The 10,000-nt window shown below is 76.4% G+C and overlaps 9 non-coding genes across 9 annotated transcripts; all 9 read right to left on the reverse strand.

Moving 5' to 3' along the window:
* Positions 1-784: 784 nt before the first annotated feature.
* LOC136139691 (5S ribosomal RNA) lies at positions 785-903 on the reverse strand. Its single transcript, XR_010657206.1, has one exon. It is a non-coding gene; the product is annotated as a 5S ribosomal RNA (ribosomal RNA).
* A 976-nt stretch (positions 904-1,879) lies between these two features.
* Positions 1,880-1,998, reverse strand: LOC136139433 (5S ribosomal RNA). The gene has a single exon (XR_010656970.1). It is a non-coding gene; the product is annotated as a 5S ribosomal RNA (ribosomal RNA).
* A 924-nt stretch (positions 1,999-2,922) lies between these two features.
* On the reverse strand, positions 2,923-3,041 carry LOC136139479 (5S ribosomal RNA). Its single transcript, XR_010657013.1, has one exon. It is a non-coding gene; the product is annotated as a 5S ribosomal RNA (ribosomal RNA).
* Positions 3,042-4,012: 971 nt separating this feature from the next.
* Positions 4,013-4,131, reverse strand: LOC136139441 (5S ribosomal RNA). Its single transcript, XR_010656978.1, has one exon. It is a non-coding gene; the product is annotated as a 5S ribosomal RNA (ribosomal RNA).
* Positions 4,132-5,054: 923 nt separating this feature from the next.
* LOC136139692 (5S ribosomal RNA) lies at positions 5,055-5,173 on the reverse strand. The gene has a single exon (XR_010657207.1). It is a non-coding gene; the product is annotated as a 5S ribosomal RNA (ribosomal RNA).
* Positions 5,174-6,155: 982 nt separating this feature from the next.
* Positions 6,156-6,274, reverse strand: LOC136139694 (5S ribosomal RNA). The gene has a single exon (XR_010657209.1). It is a non-coding gene; the product is annotated as a 5S ribosomal RNA (ribosomal RNA).
* A 923-nt stretch (positions 6,275-7,197) lies between these two features.
* Positions 7,198-7,316, reverse strand: LOC136139480 (5S ribosomal RNA). The gene has a single exon (XR_010657014.1). It is a non-coding gene; the product is annotated as a 5S ribosomal RNA (ribosomal RNA).
* Positions 7,317-8,290: 974 nt separating this feature from the next.
* On the reverse strand, positions 8,291-8,409 carry LOC136139695 (5S ribosomal RNA). The gene has a single exon (XR_010657210.1). It is a non-coding gene; the product is annotated as a 5S ribosomal RNA (ribosomal RNA).
* A 969-nt stretch (positions 8,410-9,378) lies between these two features.
* LOC136139443 (5S ribosomal RNA) lies at positions 9,379-9,497 on the reverse strand. The gene has a single exon (XR_010656980.1). It is a non-coding gene; the product is annotated as a 5S ribosomal RNA (ribosomal RNA).
* Between the last annotated feature and the right edge of the window lie 503 nt (positions 9,498-10,000).

Below are 10,000 nucleotides of genomic sequence, written 5' to 3' on the forward strand. Positions count from 1 at the left end.
GCGTGACCCAGCAAACCCTTCGGCGCTTGGCGCCCCGCCCAACATCCCGCACGTCGCTCACAGGGACGTGGCCCCGGAGGCTTCGGGGCCCGGGGCCCGCGGTCCCTGGGGCATCGCCCCTGCCCGCCCACGCGGCGCTAGGCGCAGCCCGGCCGCAGCCCGGGCCGGCCCTGCTGCCCGACAGCAGCTGACCCGAAGCCACTGGGAGCCACCATTGCGTCGCCATGGCCCCTCAGCCCCGGCAAGGCCACCTTTGCCCGCACACCACCCGCCGAGCTCAGGAGCCCGCCCCTGGTGGCCGGCAGGCCCGGGGAAGCGGCCCCGGCCCTCGATCCCGCTCCCGCACCCGGCCGCGGCGACACGGCGGAGGCGGGGCTTCTGCCGGAGGGAGCTGTGGCGGGACACACCGGCGCACAGGTGGCGGCAGCGGGGCTGGGCGCCAGTGGGGGCGGCCAGGTGCAGGTCGAGGGGCTCGCTGGCCGAAAGGACGGCAACCGGGCCCGCGGCGGATTCTGGTCCGGGCCAGCCACCCCGGGAGCCTCCGGGGTGCGGCTGCCTTCTGGGGCCGCCTTCTGGCCGCCCGGCCGGCCGTGCCGGCGGGGAGCGGCCCCTCCGGCGCACCCGCGCCCGCGCGCACGCACACACACACACACACACACACGCGCGCGCGCGCCGTGGTGAGAGGGGCCTGAGGAGGTGGGGCCTGCAGCGGGGCCCGGCGGGGGCGGAGCCGGCGGCCACCGCCCGCGGGCGAGTAAAGGAGAAGGCGGAGCGGGAGGCAAAAAGCCTACAGCACCCGGTATTCCCAGGCGGTCTCCCATCCAAGTACTAACCAGGCCCGACCCTGCTTAGCTTCCGAGATCAGACGAGATCGGGCGCGTTCAGGGTGGTATGGCCGTAGACGGGGGCGGGGACCGCGGGCTGCCTCTTGAGGCCCAGTTGCGCTGGCGCTGGCGCCTTAGGGCCAGCCAGCCCGGCGGTCAGCCCGCCCCGGCGGGACCCCGCCGCCCGCCCAGGCAGGGGGAACGGACGTCTCGTGTATCGGGCGGTGGCGGAGGGTTTGGCCACCACCTCCCAGCCGAGGGCGGGCGTGACCCAGCAAACCCTTCGGCGCTTGGCGCCCCGCCCAACATCCCGCACGTCGCTCACAGGGACGTGGCCCCGGAGGCTTCGGGGCCCGGGGCCCGCGGTCCCTGGGGCATCGCCCCTGCCCGCCCACGCGGCGCTAGGCGCAGCCCGGCCGCAGCCCGGGCCGGCCCTGCTGCCCGACAGCAGCTGACCCGAAGCCACTGGGAGCCACCATTGCGTCGCCACGGCCCCTCAGCCCCGGCAAGGCCACCTTTGCCCGCACACCACCCGCCGAGCTCAGGAGCCCGCCCCTGGTGGCCGGCAGGCCCGGGGAAGCGGCCCCGGCCCTCGATCCCGCTCCCGCACCCGGCCGCGGCGACACGGCGGAGGCGGGGCTTCTGCCGGAGGGAGCTGTGGCGGGACACACCGGCGCACAGGTGGCGGCAGCGGGGCTGGGCGCCAGTGGGGGCGGCCAGGTGCAGGTCGAGGGGCTCGCTGGCCGAAAGGAGGGCAACCGGGCCCGCGGCGGATTCTGGGTCCGGGCCAGCCACCCCGGGAGCGTCCGGGGTGCGGCTGCCTTCTGGGGCCGCCTTCTGGCCGCCCGGCCGGCCGTGCCGGCGGGGAGCGGCCCCTCCGGCGCACCCGCGCGCGCGCGCACGCCCACACACACACACACACACACACACACACGCGCGCGCGCCGTGGTGGGAGGGGCCTGAGGAGGTGGGGCCTGCAGCGGGGCCCGGCGGGGGCGGAGCCGGCGGCCACCGCCCAAGGGCGAGTAAAGGAGAAGGCGGAGCGTGAGACAAAAAGCCTACAGCACCCGGTATTCCCAGGCGGTCTCCCATCCAAGTACTAACCAGGCCCGACCCTGCTTAGCTTCCGAGATCAAACGAGATCGGGCGCGTTCAGGGTGGTATGGCCGTAGACGGGGGCGGGGACCGCGGGCTGCCTCTTGAGGCCCAGTTGCGCTGGCGCTGGCGCCTTAGGGCCAGCCAGCCCGGCGGTCAGCCCGCCCCGGCGGGACCCCGCCGCCCGCCCAGGCAGGGGGAACGGACGTCTCGTGTATCGGGCGGTGGCGGAGGGTTTGGCCACCACCTCCCAGCCGAGGGCGGGCGTGACCCAGCAAACCCTTCGGCGCTTGGCGCCCCGCCCAACATCCCGCACGTCGCTCACAGGGACGTGGCCCCGGAGGCTTCGGGGCCCGGGGCCCGCGGTCCGTGGGGCATCGCCCCTGCCCGCCCACGCGGCGCTAGGCGCAGCCCGGCCGCAGCCCGGGCCGGCCCTGCTGCCCGACAGCAGCTGGCCCGAAGCCACTGGGAGCCACCATTGCGTCGCCACGGCCCCTCAGCCCCGGCAAGGCCACCTTTGCCCGCACACCACCCGCCGAGCTCAGGAGCCCGCCCCTGGTGGCCGGCAGGCCCGGGGGAGCGGCCCCGGCCCTCGATCCCGCTCCCGCACCCGGCCGCGGCGACACGGCGGAGGCGGGGCTTCTGCCGGAGGGAGCTGTGGCGGGACACACCGGCGCACAGGTGGCGGCAGCGGGGCTGGGCGCCAGTGGGGGCGGCCAGGTGCAGGTCGAGGGGCTCGCTGGCCGAAAGGACGGCAACCGGGCCCGCGGCGGATTCTGGGTCCGGGCCAGCCACCCCGGGAGCGTCCGGGGTGCGGCTGCCTTCCGGGGCCGCCTTCTGGCCGCCCGGCCGGCCGGGCCGGCGGGGAGCGGCCCCTCCGGCGCACGCGCGCCGTGGTGGGAGGGGCCTGAGGAGGTGGGGCCTGCAGCGGGACCCGGCGGGGGCGGAGCCGGCGGCCACCGCCCGCGGGCGAGTAAAGGAGAAGGCGGAGCGGGAGGCAAAAAGCCTACAGCACCCGGTATTCCCAGGCGGTCTCCCATCCAAGTACTAACCAGGCCCGACCCTGCTTAGTTTCCGAGATCAGACGAGATCGGGCGCGTTCAGGGTGGTATGGCCGTAGACGGCGGCGGGGACCGCGGGCTGCCTCTTGAGGCCCAGTTGCGCTGGCGCTGGCGCCTTAAGGCCAGCCAGCCCGGCGGTCAGCCCGCCCCGGCGGGACCCCGCCGCCCGCCCAGGCAGGGGGAACGGACGTCTCGTGTATCGGGCGGTGGCGGAGGGTTTGGCCACCACCTCCCAGCCGAGGGCGGGCGTGACCCAGCAAACCCTTCGGCGCTTGGCGCCCCGCCCAACATCCCGCACGTCGCTCACAGGGACGTGGCCCCGGAGGCTTCGGGGCCCGGGGCCCGCGGTCCGTGGGGCATCGCCCCTGCCCGCCCACGCGGCGCTAGGCGCAGCCCGGCCGCAGCCCGGGCCGGCCCTGCTGCCCGACAGCAGCTGGCCCGAAGCCACTGGGAGCCACCATTGCGTCGCCACGGCCCCTCAGCCCCGGCAAGGCCACCTTTGCCCGCACACCACCCGCCGAGCTCAGGAGCCCGCCCCTGGTGGCCGGCAGGCCCGGGGGAGCGGCCCCGGCCCTCGATCCCGCTCCCGCACCCGGCCGCGGCGACACGGCGGAGGCGGGGCTTCTGCCGGAGGGAGCTGTGGCGGGACACACCGGCGCACAGGTGGCGGCAGCGGGGCTGGGCGCCAGTGGGGGCGGCCAGGTGCAGGTCGAGGGGCTCGCTGGCCGAAAGGACGGCAACCGGGCCCGCGGCGGATTCTGGTCCGGGCCAGCCACCCCGGGAGCGTCCGGGGTGCGGCTGCCTTCTGGGGCCGCCTTCTGGCCGCCCGGCCGGCCGTGCCGGCGGGGAGCGGCCCCTCCGGCGCACCCGCGCGCGCGCGCACGCACACACACACACACACACACACACACGCGCGCGCGCCGTGGTGAGAGGGGCCTGAGGAGGTGGGGCCTGCAGCGGGGCCCGGCGGGGGCGGAGCCGGCGGCCACCGCCCTCGGGCTAGTAAAGGAGAAGGCGGAGCGGGAGGCAAAAAGCCTACAGCACCCGGTATTCCCAGGCGGTCTCCCATCCAAGTACTAACCAGGCCCGACCCTGCTTAGCTTCCGAGATCAGACGAGATCGGGCGCGTTCAGGGTGGTATGGCCGCAGACGGGGGCGGGGCTCGCGGGCTGCCTCTTGAGGCCCAGTTGCGCTGGCGCTGGCGCCTTAAGGCCAGCCAGCCCGGCGGTCAGCCCGCCCCGGCGGGACCCCGCCGCCCGCCCAGGCAGGGGGAACGGACGTCTCGTGTATCGGGCGGTGGCGGAGGGTTTGGCCACCACCTCCCAGCCGAGGGCGGGCGTGACCCAGCAAACCCTTCGGCGCTTGGCGCCCCGCCCAACATCCCGCACGTCGCTCACAGGGACGTGGCCCCGGAGGCTTCGGGGCCCGGGGCCCGCGGTCCCTGGGGCATCGCCCCTGCCCGCCCACGCGGCGCTAGGCGCAGCCCGGCCGCAGCCCGGGCCGGCCCTGCTGCCCGACAGCAGCTGACCCGAAGCCACTGGGAGCCACCATTGCGTCGCCACGGCCCCTCAGCCCCGGCAAGGCCACCTTTGCCCGCACACCACCCGCCGAGCTCAGGAGCCCGCCCCTGGTGGCCGGCAGGCCCGGGGAAGCGGCCCCGGCCCTCGATCCCGCTCCCGCACCCGGCCGCGGCGACACGGCGGAGGCGGGGCTTCTGCCGGAGGGAGCTGTGGCGGGACACACCGGCGCACAGGTGGCGGCAGCGGGGCTGGGCGCCAGTGGGGGCGGCCAGGTGCAGGTCGAGGGGCTCGCTGGCCGAAAGGACGGCAACCGGGCCCGCGGCGGATTCTGGTCCGGGCCAGCCACCCCGGGAGCCTCCGGGGTGCGGCTGCCTTCCGGGGCCGCCTTCTGGCCGCCCGGCCGGCCGGGCCGGCGGGGAGCGGCCCCTCCGGCGCACGCGCGCCGTGTTGTGAGGGGCCTGAGGAGGTGGGGCCTGCAGCGGGGCCCGGCGGGGGCGGAGCCGGCGGCCACCGCCCGCGGGCGAGTAAAGGAGAAGGCGGAGCGGGAGGCAAAAAGCCTACAGCACCCGGTATTCCCAGGCGGTCTCCCATCCAAGTACTAACCAGGCCCGACCCTGCTTAGCTTCCGAGATCAGACGAGATCGGGCGCGTTCAGGGTGGTATGGCCGTAGACGGGGGCGGGGACCGCGGGCTGCCTCTTGAGGCCCAGTTGCGCTGGCGCTGGCGCCTTAAGGCCAGCCAGCCCGGCGGTCAGCCCGCCCCGGCGGGACCCCGCCGCCCGCCCAGGCAGGGGGAACGGACGTCTCGTGTATCGGGCGGTGGCGGAGGGTTTGGCCACCACCTCCCAGCCGAGGGCGGGCGTGACCCAGCAAACCCTTCGGCGCTTGGCGCCCCGCCCAACATCCCGCACGTCGCTCACAGGGACGTGGCCCCGGAGGCTTCGGGGCCCGGGGCCCGCGGTCCCTGGGGCATCGCCCCTGCCCGCCCACGCGGCGCTAGGCGCAGCCCGGCCGCAGCCCGGGCCGGCCCTGCTGCCCGACAGCAGCTGACCCGAAGCCACTGGGAGCCACCATTGCGTCGCCACGGCCCCTCAGCCCCGGCAAGGCCACCTTTGCCCGCACACCACCCGCCGAGCTCAGGAGCCCGCCCCTGGTGGCCGGCAGGCCCGGGGAAGCGGCCCCGGCCCTCGATCCCGCTCCCGCACCCGGCCGCGGCGACACGGCGGAGGCGGGGCTTCTGCCGGAGGGAGCTGTGGCGGGACACACCGGCGCACAGGTGGCGGCAGCGGGGCTGGGCGCCAGTGGGGGCGGCCAGGTGCAGGTCGAGGGGCTCGCTGGCCGAAAGGAGGGCAACCGGGCCCGCGGCGGATTCTGGGTCCGGGCCAGCCACCCCGGGAGCGTCCGGGGTGCGGCTGCCTTCTGGGGCCGCCTTCTGGCCGCCCGGCCGGCCGTGCCGGCGGGGAGCGGCCCCTCCGGCGCACCCGCGCGCGCGCGCACGCCCACACACACACACACACACACACACACACACACACGCGCGCGCGCCGTGGTGGGAGGGGCCTGAGGAGGTGGGGCCTGCAGCGGGGCCCGGCGGGGGCGGAGCCGGCGGCCACCGCCCAAGGGCGAGTAAAGGAGAAGGCGGAGCGGGAGGCAAAAAGCCTACAGCACCCGGTATTCCCAGGCGGTCTCCCATCCAAGTACTAACCAGGCCCGACCCTGCTTAGCTTCCGAGATCAGACGAGATCGGGCGCGTTCAGGGTGGTATGGCCGTAGACGGGGGCGGGGACCGCGGGCTGCCTCTTGAGGCCCAGTTGCGCTGGCGCTGGCGCCTTAGGGCCAGCCAGCCCGGCGGTCAGCCCGCCCCGGCGGGACCCCGCCGCCCGCCCAGGCAGGGGGAACGGACGTCTCGTGTATCGGGCGGTGGCGGAGGGTTTGGCCACCACCTCCCAGCCGAGGGCGGGCGTGACCCAGCAAACCCTTCGGCGCTTGGCGCCCCGCCCAACATCCCGCACGTCGCTCACAGGGACGTGGCCCCGGAGGCTTCGGGGCCCGGGGCCCGCGGTCCCTGGGGCATCGCCCCTGCCCGCCCACGCGGCGCTAGGCGCAGCCCGGCCGCAGCCCGGGCCGGCCCTGCTGCCCGACAGCAGCTGGCCCGAAGCCACTGGGAGCCACCATTGCGTCGCCACGGCCCCTCAGCCCCGGCAAGGCCACCTTTGCCCGCACACCACCCGCCGAGCTCAGGAGCCCGCCCCTGGTGGCCGGCAGGCCCGGGGGAGCGGCCCCGGCCCTCGATCCCGCTCCCGCACCCGGCCGCGGCGACACGGCGGAGGCGGGGCTTCTGCCGGAGGGAGCTGTGGCGGGACACACCGGCGCACAGGTGGCGGCAGCGGGGCTGGGCGCCAGTGGGGGCGGCCAGGTGCAGGTCGAGGGGCTCGCTGGCCGAAAGGACGGCAACCGGGCCCGCGGCGGATTCTGGGTCCGGGCCAGCCACCCCGGGAGCGTCCGGGGTGCGGCTGCCTTCCGGGCCGCCTTCTGGCCGCCCGGCCGGCCGGGCCGGCGGGGAGCGGCCCCTCCGGCGCACGCGCGCCGTGGTGGGAGGGGCCTGAGGAGGTGGGGCCTGCAGCGGGGCCCGGCGGGGGCGGAGCCGGCGGCCACCGCCCAAGGGCGAGTAAAGGAGAAGGCGGAGCGGGAGGCAAAAAGCCTACAGCACCCGGTATTCCCAGGCGGTCTCCCATCCAAGTACTAACCAGGCCCGACCCTGCTTAGTTTCCGAGATCAGACGAGATCGGGCGCGTTCAGGGTGGTATGGCCGTAGACGGCGGCGGGGACCGCGGGCTGCCTCTTGAGGCCCAGTTGCGCTGGCGCTGGCGCCTTAAGGCCAGCCAGCCCGGCGGTCAGCCCGCCCCGGCGGGACCCCGCCGCCCGCCCAGGCAGGGGGAACGGACGTCTCGTGTATCGGGCGGTGGCGGAGGGTTTGGCCACCACCTCCCAGCCGAGGGCGGGCGTGACCCAGCAAACCCTTCGGCGCTTGGCGCCCCGCCCAACATCCCGCACGTCGCTCACAGGGACGTGGCCCCGGAGGCTTCGGGGCCCGGGGCCCGCGGTCCCTGGGGCATCGCCCCTGCCCGCCCACGCGGCGCTAGGCGCAGCCCGGCCGCAGCCCGGGCCGGCCCTGCTGCCCGACAGCAGCTGACCCGAAGCCACTGGGAGCCACCATTGCGTCGCCACGGCCCCTCAGCCCCGGCAAGGCCACCTTTGCCCGCACACCACCCGCCGAGCTCAGGAGCCCGCCCCTGGTGGCCGGCAGGCCCGGGGAAGCGGCCCCGGCCCTCGATCCCGCTCCCGCACCCGGCCGCGGCGACACGGCGGAGGCGGGGCTTCTGCCGGAGGGAGCTGTGGCGGGACACACCGGCGCACAGGTGGCGGCAGCGGGGCTGGGCGCCAGTGGGGGCGGCCAGGTGCAGGTCGAGGGGCTCGCTGGCCGAAAGGACGGCAACCGGGCCCGCGGCGGATTCTGGGTCCGGGCCAGCCACCCCGGGAGCGTCCGGGGTGCGGCTGCCTTCTGGGGCCGCCTTCTGGCCGCCCGGCCGGCCGTGCCGGCGGGGAGCGGCCCCTCCGGCGCACCCGCGCGCGCGCGCACGCACACACACACACACACACACACACACACGCGCGCGCGCCGTGGTGGGAGGGGCCTGAGGAGGTGGGGCCTGCAGCGGGGCCCGGCGGGGGCGGAGCCGGCGGCCACCGCCCGCGGGCGAGTAAAGGAGAAGGCGGAGCGGGAGGCAAAAAGCCTACAGCACCCGGTATTCCCAGGCGGTCTCCCATCCAAGTACTAACCAGGCCCGACCCTGCTTAGCTTCCGAGATCAGACGAGATCGGGCGCGTTCAGGGTGGTATGGCCGTAGACGGGGGCGGGGACCGCGGGCTGCCTCTTGAGGCCCAGTTGCGCTGGCGCTGGCGCCTTAGGGCCAGCCAGCCCGGCGGTCAGCCCGCCCCGGCGGGACCCCGCCGCCCGCCCAGGCAGGGGGAACGGACGTCTCGTGTATCGGGCGGTGGCGGAGGGTTTGGCCACCACCTCCCAGCCGAGGGCGGGCGTGACCCAGCAAACCCTTCGGCGCTTGGCGCCCCGCCCAACATCCCGCACGTCGCTCACAGGGACGTGGCCCCGGAGGCTTCGGGGCCCGGGGCCCGCGGTCCGTGGGGCATCGCCCCTGCCCGCCCACGCGGCGCTAGGCGCAGCCCGGCCGCAGCCCGGGCCGGCCCTGCTGCCCGACAGCAGCTGGCCCGAAGCCACTGGGAGCCACCATTGCGTCGCCACGGCCCCTCAGCCCCGGCAAGGCCACCTTTGCCCGCACACCACCCGCCGAGCTCAGGAGCCCGCCCCTGGTGGCCGGCAGGCCCGGGGGAGCGGCCCCGGCCCTCGATCCCGCTCCCGCACCCGGCCGCGGCGACACGGCGGAGGCGGGGCTTCTGCCGGAGGGAGCTGTGGCGGGACACACCGGCGCACAGGTGGCGGCAGCGGGGCTGGGCGCCAGTGGGGGCGGCCAGGTGCAGGTCGAGGGGCTCGCTGGCCGAAAGGACGGCAACCGGGCCCGCGGCGGATTCTGGTCCGGGCCAGCCACTCCGGGAGCGTCCGGGGTGCGGCTGCCTTCTGGGGCCGCCTTCTGGCCGCCCGGCCGGCCGTGCCGGCGGGGAGCGGCCCCTCCGGCGCACCCGCGCGCGCGCGCACGCACACACACACACACACACACACGCGCGCGCGCGCCGTGGTGAGAGGGGCCTGAGGAGGTGGGGCCTGCAGCGGGGCCCGGCGGGGGCGGAGCCGGCGGCCACCGCCCTCGGGCTAGTAAAGGAGAAGGCGGAGCGGGAGGCAAAAAGCCTACAGCACCCGGTATTCCCAGGCGGTCTCCCATCCAAGTACTAACCAGGCCCGACCCTGCTTAGCTTCCGAGATCAGACGAGATCGGGCGCGTTCAGGGTGGTATGGCCGCAGACGGGGGCGGGGCTCGCGGGCTGCCTCTTGAGGCCCAGTTGCGCTGGCGCTGGCGCCTTAAGGCCAGCCAGCCCGGCGGTCAGCCCGCCCCGGCGGGACCCCGCCGCCCGCCCAGGCAGGGGGAACGGACGTCTCGTGTATCGGGCGGTGGCGGAGGGTTTGGCCACCACCTCCCAGCCGAGGGCGGGCGTGACCCAGCAAACCCTTCGGCGCTTGGCGCCCCGCCCAACATCCCGCACGTCGCTCACAGGGACGTGGCCCCGGAGGCTTCGGGGCCCGGGGCCCGCGGTCCCTGGGGCATCGCCCCTGCCCGCCCACGCGGCGCTAGGCGCAGCCCGGCCGCAGCCCGGGCCGGCCCTGCTGCCCGACAGCAGCTGACCCGAAGCCACTGGGAGCCACCATTGCGTCGCCACGGCCCCTCAGCCCCGGCAAGGCCACCTTTGCCCGCACACCACCCGCCGAGCTCAGGAGCCCGCCCCTGGTGGCCGGCAGGCCCGGGGAAGCG

The sequence above is a fragment of the Phocoena phocoena genome, chromosome 19 (genome assembly GCF_963924675.1).
Source record: "Phocoena phocoena chromosome 19, mPhoPho1.1, whole genome shotgun sequence".
Taxonomy (NCBI): domain Eukaryota; kingdom Metazoa; phylum Chordata; class Mammalia; order Artiodactyla; family Phocoenidae; genus Phocoena; species Phocoena phocoena.